At 44.9% G+C, this 16,758-nt stretch overlaps 1 long non-coding RNA gene across 1 annotated transcript; it reads left to right on the top strand.

Annotated features, from left to right (window-relative positions):
* Positions 1–402: 402 nt before the first annotated feature.
* On the top strand, positions 403–16,298 carry LOC136714206 (uncharacterized). The gene is made up of 6 exons (XR_010805016.1): positions 403–637; positions 6,713–6,796; positions 7,463–7,510; positions 8,069–8,158; positions 10,037–10,102; positions 10,735–16,298. It is a non-coding gene; the product is annotated as an uncharacterized LOC136714206 (long non-coding RNA).
* Positions 16,299–16,758: the final 460 nt, after the last annotated feature.

Below are 16,758 nucleotides of genomic sequence, written 5' to 3'. Positions count from 1 at the left end.
TCAAGGTCTGTGATGTTGAGGGTCAGCTTGCTGAACTGCACTGTATTAGTGATATTATTAATAATAATATTATTATTTATTTCTTAGCAGACGCCCTTGTCCAGGGCGACTTACAAAATATAAGAGCAATACAAAGTGCAATAATAGTGCAGTGCAGTGCAGTGCAGTGCAGTTCAGGCATAATACATTTTACAAATTTAGAATTTACACAAATGTATACGAGATACAGTAAACAATATTATAAGATCTTTCATTCTAGATTGTAAAAGCTGATAAGTGCAGGCACAATGTTAAGTCAAAGTTAAGAGGTAAGGGAAAGGGAACATAGGGGAAATCAAAATAAACAATACAAGTGCTAGTAATGCAAAGGCAAGAGTATGACAAAACATTGTATAAGTGCAATCTTACAGGAGAATGAAAGACTAAATTACAAGTACAGTCTTGAGTAATCTCCGGAAAGTGGTCAGGGACTCGGCTGTCTTGACTTCAGTGGGAAGGTTGTTCCACCATTTAGGGACCAGGGATGAGAAGGAGCGGCTCTGGAGGAAGGGGAGTGGAGATGAGGCAGAGATAGTCTTCTGGCCCCAGAAGACCACAGCAGTCTGGAGGGGCTGTATGGAGAGACGAGGATCTGAAGGTAACTCAGCGCAGTGTGGTCGAGACAGTGGTAGGTGAGGGTCAGTGAACTGAATTGCGTGCCGGTATCAGGAGTCAGTGGAGGGAGCGGAGCAGTGGAGTAGCCGCACAGTTCTGGATGAGCTGGAGTGGCGGGTAGTAGTTGCAGGCAGGCCGGCCAGGAGGGAGTTGCAGTTGTCCAGGTGGGAGAGGACCAATGACTGGACGAGAAGCTGAGTCGAGTAGTTAGTGAGCAGAGGCGCAGCTTACGACTATATTGAATCCACAGCATTGACCGCAATGCACCCCCCCGCTCTCACCTGAGAATAATCTGTCAACACCCTACCCCCCCCCAAAACGGGCCCCGATCGATTGTTGTGCCTGGGGCCCCCACAAACTCTAGCAGCACCACTGTTAGTGAGGAAGGGTCGGATTTGGCATATGTTGCTCAAGAAGAATCTACAGGTGCGTGTCAGTATGGTGATGTGCTGGGTGTAGGAGAGCGCAGGATCGAGGGTGACTCCTAGGTTCTTAACAGAAGAAGAGGGAGAGAGTGTCATAGTTTCCAAGGGGAATGAGATGGAGAGATCAGCATAAGGTGAGGAAAAGGGGAGAAAAAAGAGGAGATCAGATTTGGAGAGGTTGAGCTTGAGGTGGTGTGAGTGCATCCAGGTGGAGATAACAGACAAACAGCAAGAGATGGAAGAGGGTCATCCTAGGTCCTCTAGGGTCAGAGGAGGGAAAAGACAGGAAGATCTGGGCATCATCTTCAAAAGAATTGTAAGAGAAACCATGGGATGTGATGAGGGGAAAGAAATGCAGAGAGCAGGCGGTGGACAGCATGTTTGAGGGTCTTTGAGAGGAAGGGAAGTAGGGAGACAGAGCGATAGTTCTGAGGAGAGATTGGCATCAAGGGTTGGTTACTTGAGGAGTGGGATGACAGCAGCTTGTTTAAATGCAGAGGGGAAACAGCCAGAGAGGAGTAAGGAGTTGAGGAGGGAGTAGGTTTGTGACCTAGGAGGAGAGAGGAAAGTTCAGAGTCTGAAAGAGGTGAGAATGAAGAAAAGGAAGCTTGATCGGTGGGAGACTTGGGCGGGATGGGAGAGGAGGTGGTACTGTTGAAGAGCTTACGGATGTCTGTGATCTTGGAGGAGAAGAATGAGGCAAAATCATCAGCAGAGTGAGAGGAAGGAGAAGGAGTAGAGTTTGTGGATTAGAGTTTGTGGACAGTAGAGAGTGGTAGAGTTCAAGGGCAGCTGGGAGTTTGGACCTCTTCCACTTCTGTTCAGCAGCACGCAGACTGTATTGGGTTGAGTGAAGAATGGAAGAGATCCAACGCTGACGAGGGGAGGGACGGACAGGACAGGACGTGAGAGGACAGAGAGAATCAAGGGAGGAGGTGAGGGAAGAGAACAAAGAGGAGGTAGCACAGTTGACAGACAGATGGGAAAAACAGTCAATGGAAGGCAGTGGAGTGAGAGCAGTGGAGGACAGGGTGGAGGGGGAGATGGAGCTGAGATTATGGAGGAAGGTGACAGAGGGAGTCAGTGGGGTGGGGAGGGAGGGGAGAGAAAGGGAGAAAAAGATTAAGTGGTGGTCTGAGATGACCAGCGGTGTCACGGAGAGCGTTGAAGGGGAGAAGATGAGGTCTAGCTGGCGGTCTGCCCTCTGAGTTGGGGGAGACTGGGAGAGAGAAGAATTGGTCAGTCTGTCCATGAGAGAGATGGTGTGCACACCAAAACCTAGGAGAGTTGAGACCTTAGAGCAGGAAAGTATAGAGAACGGCTGGGTTACAATAGGTCGTAACTGCAGAAAAGGGCATGCACAACCCTTAAAGACATCCCAAGAGCTAGAAATGCCCAACATGTTCCAACTGCTGGACACCGAGTTAGACAGTGACAGCTCAGAGGGTGATGGGAGGGCAGTTGAGCATCAGAGCACCACGGTGACCACTCCTCCCAGAAGAGGGAGGTAGTTATACATAGGCATAGATCACACAGTGTGTTCTAGTGATAAGGAGATCCGCATGGTATCTTGCCTGCCTGGTGCTCAGGTTGCAGATCTCCCTAAACTAGTAGATGGGCTACTGGCCAAAGCCGGAGGGAATCCACTGGTCATGCTCCACATTGGAACCACTGACATAGGAGAAGGTAGGGCAGAGGTTCTGCAAGACTAATTTAAAGAGTTAAGAAAGAAACTAAAGAACAGAACCTCCACGGTAGTTTTCTCTGAAATATGTCTGGTACCACGTGCATGGCCAGGGAGACAGACTGAGATTAGAAAGTTTAACACGTTGTTGAAATCTTGGTGTAGGGAAGAGGGTTTTAGATTTATGGAGTATTGGTCTTTCTTCTGGGATTGATGGGACCTGTACAAACCGGACAGTCTACAGTAAATGACTGCTTTCTAACTCAGTTTGTAAGGGAGCCAACCAGGGAGAGAGCATTGATTTGATCTTTTCAAATGACCAAGACAGAGTCAGAGGGACACGAGTTAATGAACCAAAGGCAAACTGTGATCACAATATGGTTAGCTTTGAGGCATACATTAAAAAAACAAGGACCAAGTCTTAGAAGAGTTAGACTGGAGCACACTGGATAAAGATTCAATTGAAAATGGGTGGTTATATTTTAAGAATATACTACTTGAGGCTCAGGAGCAATTTGTACCAAAACTTAGGAAATTGAGAACCAAAAAACATTGGCCAAAATGGTTTCATAGAAGTATGCGCATACATGTTGTATAGCACATACAAAAGGGATAGAGATGAAACAAAATACAAAGAATATGTTGAACTGCAAAGAGATCTTAAGAAAGGTATCAGGAAAGCAAAGAGGGAAATAGAAAGAAACATAGCTCTTGGAGCTCAAGCTAATGCAAAGAGCTTTTTTCAATACTACAACAGCAAGAGGTCAATAAAGAAGGAAGTGAAACAGATAAAGGGCAAAAATTGAAGTGTCTTGGAAAATGAACAAGATGTAACAAATGTTCTAAATGAGTATTTCTCAGAGGTTTTTACAAAAGAATAAACAATCAGTCCAGTCAAATGGTATATTTCCAACAGTACTTAAAGAAATTAGGGACATTATTTTTAGGCCGCTAACTCAAATATTCCAAAAGACACTTAGAACAGGGGATGTGCCAACTGACTGGAAGACAGCAAATGTCAAACCAATCCACAAGAAAGGGGACAAAACTGAGCCAGGAAATTACAGACCAATCAGTCTCACCTGCATCACCTGTAAAATGTTGGAAAAAATTATTAGACAGAAAATAGAGGAGCATCTTAATGAAAACCATATTCTTGGAGATAGTCAACATGGGTTTAGATGAGGCAGATCATGTCTTACTAATTTATTGAACATGCAACTGCAGCTGTAGATCATGTGAAAGCATATGATATGATATACTTAGATTTTCAAAAAGCTTTTCATAAGGTTCCGCACCAAAGACTGATCCTCAAATTGGGAGCTGTAGGCATTCAGGGTAATGTAAGAAGATGGATTATGAACTGGTTGATGTATAGGAAACAGAGGGTGTCAATTAGGGGAGTCGCTTCTAACTGGAGTGAGGTTGTTAGTGGAGTTCCACAGGGATCAGTACTAGGCCCTGTGCTTTTTCTAATCTATATTAATGATCTGGACTCTGGGATAGCAAACTTGTCAAATTTGCAGATAATACTAAAATAGGTGGCTCGGCAGATACAATCTCAGCAGCACAGGCTATTCAAAGGGACTTAGATAATATTCAGCTGTGGGCCGACACCTGGCAGATGAAATTCAGTGTGGACAAGTTCAAGGTAATACATGCAGGTAAAATAAATGTCCATTATAATTACACTATGGGAGGAATTGAACTAGAAGTAATCTATGAGAAGACCTAGGAGTCTACGTGGACTCCTCACTTTCTCCATCCAATCAATGTGAGGAAGCAATAAAAAAGGCAAACAGAATGCTAGGGTATATTGTCAAAAGTGTAGAATTGAGAACAAGGGCAGTGATGTTCAGACTGTACAATGCACTAGTTAGAGCTCATCTGGATACTGTGGACAGTTCTGGACTCCACACTTCAAGAAAGATATCGCTGCTCTAGAGGCAGTTCAGACGAGAGCAACCAGACTTATTCCAGGTCTGAAGGGAATGTCCTACTGAGAGACTGAGGACCTGAATCTTTTCACCCTGGAACAGAGGAGACTACGTGGAGACTTGATCCAAGTCTTCAAAATCATGAAAGGCATTGACCACATTCAAAAATAGACTGGATAGAATCCTTGGATCACTTAGTTATTAATGGCCTCCTCTCGTTTATGAACTTTCTTATGTTCTTATGTTTTTATGAATAGGTCCTCCAGTTCATCACAAAATTTAACTTATTTCATAACAGAAATATATGATGCTACCGACATGACTCAAAACATGAATGATCTGGATATTCAGGTTTTAATCTGAGTTTATAGGTAACTCTTATCGAGCTAGGACCTCAATCTCAAATCTCCTGGGACCAATGGCTTTTTCACTGAATTGTGTAGGAAAGTCTCCTCCCTTCTATCCTTCATTTTTTAATTATTTGTATCCTACATTCCTTTCTCATTGAAACTGATTTGGGGGAGGGGGAGTTGGCAGCTGTAGATCCATTGACCAATTGGCTAGATAAGAGCCACCAATGAGAATTGTACCAGGTAGGCCCAGAATTCAAACCACACAGTCCCATCACCCTAATTACCCCGTTTCCACTGGCCACCATACACCTAAACTTTGCTGCCTGCATTTCCATACATTGTCATGAGGTACAGCTGCAGTAGGTAATGAATGTGAGACTCTAAAGGTCAAAACGCATTCTGGGACACTTTGAAAAACTGTAGGCTGAAATACCTTAAACATTAAAGTGCAATACACTTTGGACTGAAATGTTTTTGCAATATCTAAGAGAGAGTTTTACATAGTGTGACCAGATTTTCAAAACTAGAAACCAGGACATATTGAAAAAATATGTATGAAACAAATGTCATCCCTTAAAAGCTATCACATTTTTCTATTTGTTAGAAAAATAAAGTGTTAATTTCCACATATCTGCTCCTGTTTCATTGTAAAAAAACAAATCTTCTTCAAGCGACCTAAAAACATGCCTCTATTTTTAAGATTTTAAGATGTTTAATTTAGTCTAAACAAGGGAAAGGTAAAAACCATGACATTAAAATGATTTAAGAGAATTGTCAGAACATCAGGACATTTCATTTCAATCCAGGATGTATGGTCACCCTAGTCTTTCATGTTTGTATTTATTGTATTGGCACACTGTATTGCATTCCAATACAGTTCTTTCTCCAGCAGGATTTACGTGATCTTTTCAAACACTTTTAAATGTCCTACTGCTCCAAGCAATTGATCCTGTGTGGCACTTTCTGACTGTACATTAACTGCTTAAAATTAATCCTCTTCCTAAGGTAAACAGACACATTCTTTCTTGGGAAAATTTTCTACCGCATCTCTCTCATCGATAGTGGCTGCCATTATTGTTATTGAAACTGAAACTAGTCTGGGCACAGGCAGAGGTGCACCACAGCCACAGAGTCAAACGGCCACACTGAGGTGCACCTAACCATAACCTGTGGTCATCTGATGATGAAATAAGAACTTCTATTCAAGTCTGATTACAAAATTGACAACATCTGCCCAATGCACATAATTCTTAGACAGAGTCCAAGGTACCTCCTGGCCTGACACTAATCTTGACATAACATACCAGTTGTAATGCCTTGCAAGATAGAAATTCAAACCTTCATTCCACAGAGTAATCACAAATACAAAGCTAATTATTGACTTGGTTGTTCACCATGTTCATAATAAAGCTGTCTTGATTTATGCAAAAGAAATTCTGCTTTGTATTTAGAACGTTTTTTTTATGTCTGGCTTTTAGAACTCACAGGCATTTATTTCCTATTTTTAAAGCTCTATAGAACGAACAAGGAGTTTTGTTTTTATGTATATATATGTGTTTGTGTATACCCATATTCACATCTTCTTCATATTACTTGTATATTAAATGAATGACATTGGATGAGACCTGTTGAATGTATTTATTTTTATTTCACCTTTAGTGACAGCCTCAGGTGGAAGACCTTATGCCTTATCTGCATGGTTATGCTCTTTTGTTTAGCACTCTATCCCCACTTGTCCAACAGGTAAGACTTGTGCCTGTCCCTGCTGACCAGTCAAAACACTTATATGAAACACTTATTTTCTGCTTTCAGTAGTAAAAACCTAAACCATGTTAGGAGACTATTAACAATAAAATGAAGCTAGTTCTATGGGTTTTTGTCCTTTAATCAATAATGCATTCCGAAGACATTCCAAAAATGTTAAAACATGTATGGAAGAAAATGTATGAGTTTCTTTCATCAATAGCAAAATCTTTTTCAGATTCATCCATTTAACCTCAGTGTTGAATAGATTTTGAAAATGATAAGAAATACATGAAAGAAAGAAATTGAAAAATCCTCATTAGTTTTGTTTTCTTTAACATTTTAGCTGTAAGGTATGGTCATTTTTTCAATAAAAACTTTCACTGTTTAAAGAATATTTCCTTTTCCCTTCCATTTACTCTCAGTCTGGTAATGTCGTGGCCTTTATCATTCAATTTGCAGGAGCTTGGATAATCAAACATTCCTACGAATGTATCTTTTATGTTTGTTAATCCTGTTTATGCACACAAGAATGTTTTAACTGTATCCCTTTCACATGGACACTGAGTGTGAATACAATTCTGTGCTACTTATGGATAATTCCTTTCCATTTCCATCCTTTCCACACAAAATAATTACTTCTCCTCACTTTTGGTATCCTGACAGATCTGCAGAGCCAAGTTGCAATGATACCTCGTGTTTGGTCAAGAACAGGTAAAGAGAAAAGCTTGTATTATCAGTTTCCATCACGTGTGTCCACCCTGATCCGCCCTGATCAATCTGCAGCTCTTGTTCTGTGTTCTGGCAACTCTTCTTTTCATCCTCTTTATGACTAACAGAGCCGCAAAATACTGAGTTCACAGGTGGCTACAGGTACCAGGCCAGAGTGTGCAGCATGTAGTGATCTTTATCCATACAATGCTAGCAAGTGGGGCTTTTTCATTTCTCCCATCTCTTTAATTTACTCCATGGTTACTGCTATTGTGCCAAAGATTTGGTGACTTAGAGGTGTATTGCATGTAGTTTATGCTGGAATGTGAAAATAATGCGGTGAATTGAGATGCTCAACTCCTTGCTTTGCTGAACATACTGTGACATTGTGAAGCATGCTGATACCCAAGCGTTAGGTTCAATATATTCCGATTCAGAATTTAAAGAGCAAGGGATTGTTAACTTTTTTTTGAAGTTGAAAACTGTTTCTCCTGTGAAATAAGTGACCAGCATCTTTCTCACACTTTTGAGAGAATCGTATGTTTTTCTCTTTATGTACAGGTCTTTTCAATGGATGAAGCCAAGCAGTGCTTCACCTTGTGGTACCAAAATATTGCAGGGAAAGAATATTACTCCTCCTAAAGATTGCAGGTAAGTGAAGTAAAATGACTGACAGGTAATTTAATTAAATCCTCAATCATATGCACTCAACCACACAGACACCACCTCCTCAGAACTTGATATTTTCAACAGTTTTCCTTGTTGTTGGTTTACTGTATTCATCAAGGAAAACTATTTAGAAAGTTTTAAAAGAAAGCGATTAGTTGAGCTACCAAGGGCCCTCAGATCTAGTGGTTTTGTGCTCAGAGCCAGAACTGTCTGCTTTACTAAGGAGTAAAATCACAGTCAATAACATGCATATGTGTGTAGAAAAGTCTAGTGTGCATCTAGACTATGACTCGAAAAGAACATCAAATGCATTGGATTCATATGCGTCAGAAGGGTATGAATCACCAAAGAATGTACTTTCAAATATATTCCTATAGTCATATGCAAGTGTGGCTCATTCATATGGGTAAGTGGGGCAGAGCCACCCACAAATGTAATTCTTCCCCATTAACTAATTTTCCACATCAATACATCATAAATTACTTTGGCTGTTTTGGCGGCAAAAGGGGGACCTACACAATATTAGGCAGGTGGTCATATTGTTATGGCTGATATATATATATATATATATATATATATTGTGACAGAAGCAGAGGTTTAAAAAAAAACCTTTTTTCTGATTCTGATCTTCTGATTCTGTTGTGGCTTTCGGTCTGCCAGACCTCTTCCTGTCAGAGTTTCCTCCAGTTTCCAAGTGCCTTTTGATGATGTAGGAAACTGTAATTAAAAACTGTACTTACATTGAAAAAAATAATCTTTTGACCGGTAGTGCGTGTGTGTGCGTGTATGTATGTATGCATATGATATCATATATATTTATTTTTATTTTTTATGTGTGTATGTATATAGATATAGATAGATCATGTTACCATTGATTTAAGCAGGAGTTCCCAAACTATTGCCTAATTTAATGTTGCAGAAAATGTGTACGGTTAATTAGTTTACAAACAAGTAGAGGATGTTCAACCCATCATGCTCGTTTGGTGTCCATTAATGACAAAGTGATCCAAGGATACTATCCAGTCTATTTTTAAATGTTCCCAATAATCGATTTGACTGCACACCAATTATACACTCACTTGGAAACGGACAGAATGGTCACTGATACTCCTTGACTCCCATTGGCTTATGGCTCGTGCCATTCAAGAAGACAACCAATGAGAGCACACTCACATACAGGCAGTTATCACGCCTAAACAAGAGTACTTACACACCTACACCCACCCACAAAAAAACACATTACTTAAAAAAGTAAAGCAAACACAATCAAATGTTATTTATTACTGCAATACCTTCAGCCGTGTCAAAGAAAAGGAAGGTAGGTGCAGAGTGTGGCAAGTTTAATTACAAGTGGACAGATTAATACTTCTATAGAAGGAACATATAGGTCCCTAGGAAAGGAAAATGTGTGCTTTGCCAAGACACCACTGTTGTTCACAACAAGGGATATAACATAAGGTGGCATTACAAAACAAAGCACCACGAGAAGTACTCTGAATATAGAAGTGAACACAGGAAAGCAAAACCTGAATATTTGAAGAAAAACTTTGCAGCCCAACAGAATCTCCTTAAAAGGTAATGAAATATGTAGACTCCCTTAGATCCAGCTACAGAGTCTTAGTTTACAGTAGAAGGCAGTAAACCTTTTGTACGGAAGAGGAGTTAATCAATGTATGTTGCAAGTAGTGCAAGAATTATGTCCAGAACCCCACCCTATGAACACACATCAAGTCCATCAGCCCAGGGTGTAAATATGCAGCAATATGTCATCACTTCTTAACATAGTCCCCATACTGTACAATCACTACTGTATCGTAACTTTGTTTTCTTACTTCAGTACAATCTTATCTTTACACACAGGTGCATATTACCTTCTGGCAACAACTTAAGACCTGAAGAACATATTGATTACTCGCTAGATCTCTGGTAAGTGCAGCAAAAAGACAATGACTGAAAACTGAATTATATCAATAATATTAGATATATTAGTTATATTCATATTTTGTGTAATTTTGTTCCTATCACAATAATAGTCAGAACCCAGAACTCCAACAAAAGCACATGAACCCAAACTCAAACACCAGACTATTGTATCACAGAACCTCAGGGCCAGCCCATGACATAGGCAGAATAGGCAAATGCTAGGGGCGCCGTCCATCCATAGGGGTGCCCAAATGAGTGAATTTTTACTTTTACTATTTTTTACTAATACTGTTTTAATACTATTAATTAAATTACAAGAAAGCGAAAGCCTCCACAACAACATAACTACATAGCTTATTAGGCCATATTTTCCGTGTTGGCCGCAGCGTCACACCGGCCCGGTGCATCAATCCCACCCCCCACCCCCCGTCATAGTTAGACTTACCTGATTTTGGGGGATGGGCGAGTTCAGTTATCTGAAGTAGTTGACAAATAATTAAGCAATTTAAAAAAATACCTTCTGTGTTTTCTGTCCTGAACATTGTTTCAGCTGAATTTCCAAACATCCTTCTATCCTGAAGGGCTGTGTAAGAATGAATTGTGTATTTCCAGTCAGACCTTGTGTGTGTTTGCAGGTACCTGGATGCCTACCTCAAGGATTTCCTCACCTCTGCAGAGAAACATTTCATGCCCGGCTTGCGAGTGGTCTACTAAGTTTTCACTGACAGCCCTGAAAGGGTCCCTGAGATCCAGCTGGGGCCACAACAGAGCATTGTTATCATGAAGGTGGAGATGCACACATGCTGGCAGGACATCTCCATGATGAGAATGCTGACCATCACCAACGTCATAGAGTCCCACATCTTCCTATTTGTCTGCCATCTCTGCCTGGATGCACTCACATCATCTCAAGCTCAACCTCTCCAAATCTGATCTCCTCTTTTTTCTCCCCTTTTCCTCACCTTATGCTGATCTCTCCATCTCATTCCCCTTGGAAACTATGACAATCTCTCCCTCTTCTTCCGCTAAGAACCTAGGACTCACCCTCGATCCTGCGCTCTCCTACACCCAGTACATCACTACACTGACACGCACCTGCAGATTCTTCCTGAGCAACATATGCCAAATCCGACCCTTCCTCACTAACAGTGGTGCTGCTAGAGTTTGTGAGGGCCCCAGGCACAACAATCGATCAGGGCCCGTTTTGGGGGGGATAGGGTGTTGACAGATTTTTCTCAGGTGAGAGGGGGGGGTGCATTGCGGTCAATGCTGTGGATTCAATATAGTCATAAGCTGCGCCTCTCCTCACTAACTACTCGACTCAGCTTCTCGTCCAGTCATTGGTCCTCTCCCACCTGGACTACTGCAACTCCCTCCTGGCCAGCCTGCCTGCAACTACTACCCGCTGCTCCAGCTCATCCAGAACTCTGCGGCTCGTCTGGTATTCTCTCTGCCCCGATTCGCACACGCTACTCCACTGCTCCGCTCCCTCCACTTGCTCCCAATACCAGCACGCATTCAATTCAAGACATGGACCCTCACCTACCGCTGTCTCGACCACACTGCACCAACCTACCTTCAGACCTTCGTCTCTCCATACATCCCCTCCAGACCACTGTGCTCTTCCAGTGCCAGAAGACTAACTCTACCTCCTCTCCACTCTCCTTCCTCCTTAGTTATTTTCTTCTGCTTCTGAAGAAATTAATCAGACAACTGAATTGTCCTGGTAATTGAGATTGAGCCCCTCCCGCGCAGAGCATCCGGCAGCTTGCAGAAGACTGGGCCTCTTCTGCAGGCAGATAGCCGAACATGTGCGGGTCATTTCGAAGGAGAGACCAGACCCGATCCCTGCGCCAATCAATTGATCAACTGCTGTGCGGCAGAGGAGATACTGATGGAATACGAGAGTGAGGGGGAAGAGCCCGATCAATCGGCTGTAATAGTGAGGTGCAGCCGCTGCGGGAGGCATGGCCACCTAGCGAGAGGCTCACAGACCTGGAGGTATCTTAACCAGTAGTTCCTTTCTGCCCCGCATGGTGGCGCGCTGCCCTGTTACTGTCCTAAGGGCTAGTGGCCTCCCAGCCAGGAGGAGGGGTGTCAGTGGTCCCCGGCAACACCCCCAGTCGAAGCAGTGTGATAGTAGAGCCAGTGTCAATTAAAGCCTTGCATTGTGTGCATGTAATGTACATGCTGTGTCGGCACTGAACCCCAACCGCAGCACTCGCCACGCCTTGCTCGCATTAGGCAAAGAAAAGGGGGGGATCAGTCCTCCACGAGGGGGAGAGTGGGGCCCTTCACAGACCACAGCCCTTAATATGGCCCCATCGCTGCCTGTTGTTGTGGAGTACGAGGGGTGGACTGTGGTCAACAGGCAGAGGCGCAGGCCTAGGCCCCCAACTGTACCTTCACACCTGGAGCCACGCTCGGGGGCCACGCGCTCACGCCCCCAAGAAGCAGATGACAGCCCACACAGCATCCAGCTCTCTACTCCAAACACAACACAGCACCACAGCTGCCCATCTGGGCCTAAAACAATGCCCGCTGGCTCCACAGTGGCCCCAGAATCACCTTCCTATTTTGGGCTCCCCCGGGGGCTCCGTTTGCACCATTGAAGGGGAACTTCATACCCCAACCCTTGGGGGGACCCCAACACAACATCCGCAGCCTCAACCCCAGGAAGTGTGAACTGCTCCGCAGGAAGGTTGTGTTCCTGGGGCATATTGTCAGCCCAGACGGTGTGGCCACAGACCCTGCTAAGGTGGCTGCTGTGCGGGACTGGCTGGTCCCTGGGAGCATGGCAGAACTAAAAAGCTTCATGGGGTTGGCCTCCTACTACCGGCGGTTCGTGCTAGACTTCGCCAGCATTGCCAGCCCTCTGCACTGCCTCACCGAGAGAGGACGGCCGTTCACTTGGGGACCGGACTGTTTTATTGTGTATAGTATTTTACATTACATAAAAAGAACAATTCAAATTTTTAATACTTATGATTAAAAACTTTTAAAATCAATTCTTAAAATCACTTAACATTTTTAAAATCTTTGTGATTTAACGAAAAACTAAATAATTAACTTCAAATAAACATGTGCACAAAACAACAAAACAAACGTGATTAAAGCAAAACTGCTCACCAACATAAAAGTCAAATACATTGAAAATAACTGAAAATGCATTGGACAAAATAAAGAAACAATTAAAAAGGTAAAAATAAAAAACAAACAAAAAGGTCCAATGCATTTAAAATTAAATCCAAAACGGACAATGTATTTGACAAAAAAATATAACAAAACTAAACCAAAAAACCCCTAAACAATTAGTGATTTAAAAACAACTAAATCTTTAAAAACAGTTAAGATTAATTTTAAAAATCATTTTAAAAACAATCATCCATAAAATGGTTAAAAGATCTTGGACTCGGGCTCCAGCAGGGGGAACTGACCGTCCCCGGAGGTGGGTCCCATCATGAGATCCTGAGCTCCCCCAGATCTTGTATGTGCCAGTTCTTATAGGCTTCCTCCTTGCCCCTCTGATGGACCTCCAGATTGACGTAGTCCTTCATGAGCACCATGCTCCTCCGTGCGATGACAATCGGGTCCTCCTCCTGCTTATTGAATAGACAGATGTTCCGTCCCTCCCACAGGGCCTGCTTCACTGCACAGACGACACGCCACCAGCACCTCAGGGTAGAAGATGTTAGTCCCCTGGCAGGACCGTACAAGATCTGCTGGGCGGTCGCCCGCGCAGGAACGGCAAACCTGTGGAGGAACGGAGAAAACAGGAGCCAGACCCTGTAGGCGGAGGGGCACTCACTAAAGATGTGAGCCTCCGTCTCCTTCCCCAGGCAACCCTTATAGGGGCAGGTGTCATAAGGAGCTATGCCCCTTCTGTGCATGAACACTCGGGTGGGGAGACACCGACTCACAGCCATCCAGGAGACATCTTTCTGCGTATTCGTGAGGCAAACGTGCGTAGCGTTAGCCCAGATAAACCGGCAGGTTTCGGGAGGGAAATCTTCTATCCGGCTGGTCTCCTGGGTAGATCTCATCTGGCTACAGATGGTCTTATAATCCCAGGAGGCCAGCACGACTTTATGGAGGCCTACTTCGAGCACAAATGCTCGGAGCGCCCTGTAGAACGGCGGGGGATCCCACGAGTGCGGCCTGGTGTTATCCATGGCGCAGAGGCCGAATGGTCTCAGGCTGCTGGCAAAATAAAAGCGGTTCATGAAACTCACTTTCTTGCCAGCAGCCTGGATGTTCTTGACCACATAGGCCAGCCCCTGCGCCTTTATCAGCCGCACAACGTCCGGGACCCCCCTGCCTCCATCCAGGGTACCCTTCACCATCTGCACTCTTTTCAGCCTCTCCATTTTGCTCCCCCAGACAAACCGAAATATAATTCGGGTCACTAGTTTTGCGATGACCTTGTCTGGGGGGAAGATTATTCCTACGTAGAGGAGTATCGGGAAGAGGATGGCCTTTACGACCAGCACCTTACCAGCCATCGTCAAGGTCCTTGTGCTCCAGCCGTGGATCTTCTTTTGGACCTTCGATATGGCCTCCTCCCAGCTCCGGGTGCCCGTGTTGGTCCCGTCGATCGTGATCCCCAGAACCTTGATAAACGGCTTCACAGGGAACACGGTCGGCGGGCTCCATGCCCTGGAGAGGTAGACCTCGCTCTTGGCCTTGTTGACAGCGGCCCCCGTCGCCCTGCAGAAGCCGTCCAGCAGTTCCTCGACCCTGGCCACGGACGGAGCGTCCGTGCAAACCACGGCCACGTCGTCCATGTAGGCCAGGGCCTTCAGTTGCTCTCCGCCGGAACCCGGGACACTTGGGGACCGGACTGCGAAGCCACCTTCAACCAGCTCCAGAAGCTCCCTGGCCCATGCCCCTGTCCTGGCCTACCCTAACCCCAGGCAGCCTTTTTGTTTGTTCACCCAGGAGGGGCCAGCGTGCCAGGCAACCCCCCAGAGACTCCAGGACTTTGTGTCTGACCTGGGGGAGCTGTTTGAGCCGCCATGACATCTGGCTCCTGAGGTGGGGGCAGTGTAACGCTGTCGTGCTGGGAGATGGCGCTGTGTCGATGAAGGTGGGTGGCTGCTCCAGCATTTGCATAAGGGACAGAGGCTCTGAACCCACTAACACTTGAAAGTGTTACAATATGTTACGATCCAAATAAGCAAAGAGAGAGGAAAACCAGTGAATGGAAGAGTGTTAGATGGTTAAGATCTAAGATGGATAGAATAAAATATGGAGTAAATCCAGTTTACTGTTTTTAAAATAAGACTCTCAGTGGAACTACCTGTAGCAGGTGTGACCGTTGCTAACTAATTGGTGGGATGGGGGGGTGTAAAAGTGTGTATCGTGGGTTGGCAGGTCAGTTCGGGGACCCTGTTTGTCTGTGTTGGTGTGCGCGAGTGTGTGTGTGTACTACATGTGGGGTGTTGTTGTGCTGTGCTAGGGAGGATGTTCAGGGGTTAATTGTGCTTGTGTGGCTCCCCCCGTCTCTGGGTGGTATAGCCAGAGAGCGGCGATTGGACGGGTGGGAGTCACCTGAGAGGGGGGTATTTAAGAGGGCTGGGATGCGCTGCTCGGGGAGTCGTCACAAGGGAATGAGAGAGAGAGAGAGAACACCTGAGCTGGTTATTAACTGCATTGGAAGGAAAGTGGATGTACCTCCCTGTGAGTGTAATAAAGTCTCATTTTTGTTTGAAATCTTTTCGTTTACTTTTCCCTTTATTCCACTACCGACCTCAAAACCTGAGGTTGCTACATTTGGTGTCAGAAAGACGGATTCGTACCACACATGTGGGAAGAAGAGAAGAATGGCCACGCCATCTTGGGCCACAACACGAGCAGCAAGACAACGTGGCCTGCGTGGAGGACGTGTCAGCCAGTAAGCCCACATGGAAATGCTTTTTAACCAAAGCAAAACAGAGTGCATGGACTGCCGATATGCAGCTCTTACAATTGGTCAAGAGACTAAGTCTAACTGATTTTGCGCTGATACGACCGCTGTTAGAAACCGAGCCTGTGAGTAGCGAGACTGTACAGCAATGTGTGTTAGGGGGGGGGTAGATAAGTCTCGACACCGCTCCTATAGTGTCAGGGAGGAACCACCCTGGCCCCGGCTGCACAAGACGCTGAAACTCAGGCACTGCAGCCAACCACCGCAGGCCCAATCCCCGGGCTACGCTACACCGATGACCGGCCGGAAGGAGCTGAAAGCGGGGCATTTTGACGGGAAAGCCCCCTCGGAGGCCTACAAGGCCAAATTTGAAATGTCTGGAGTCCGGAACAAAAGGCTACCCAGCTTACGGCAACCTTAGAGGGGGAGGCCCTGCAGATATTGGACATTGGCGATGACGAGCACCTGTACTACGAGGCAATCAGTCAGGCTTTAACTTACTGCTTTGGTAGGGCTGAACCCCCTCTTCTCTTGCGCCAACGCCAGGCTACATGCTCACGCAGCCCCAGAGAACCATTAGGCCAGTACGCCACTGACATCCGCCATTTAACCCGCCGGGGAGACAACGAGTTCCCTTGGTCAGTGCAGGAAGGCCTAGCCATGGATGCCTTCCTCCATGGCCTCAGTCCCGATGCTGTTCGCCATCAGGTCCGCCTGGCTGCCCTCCTAACGCTCAATACTGTGCTTAACCAGG

This window comes from Amia ocellicauda, chromosome 18 (genome assembly GCF_036373705.1).
Source record: "Amia ocellicauda isolate fAmiCal2 chromosome 18, fAmiCal2.hap1, whole genome shotgun sequence".
Taxonomy (NCBI): domain Eukaryota; kingdom Metazoa; phylum Chordata; class Actinopteri; order Amiiformes; family Amiidae; genus Amia; species Amia ocellicauda.
The sequence above is the reverse complement of the archived record's forward strand: the minus strand, read 5'-3'. Positions and strand labels throughout refer to the sequence as shown.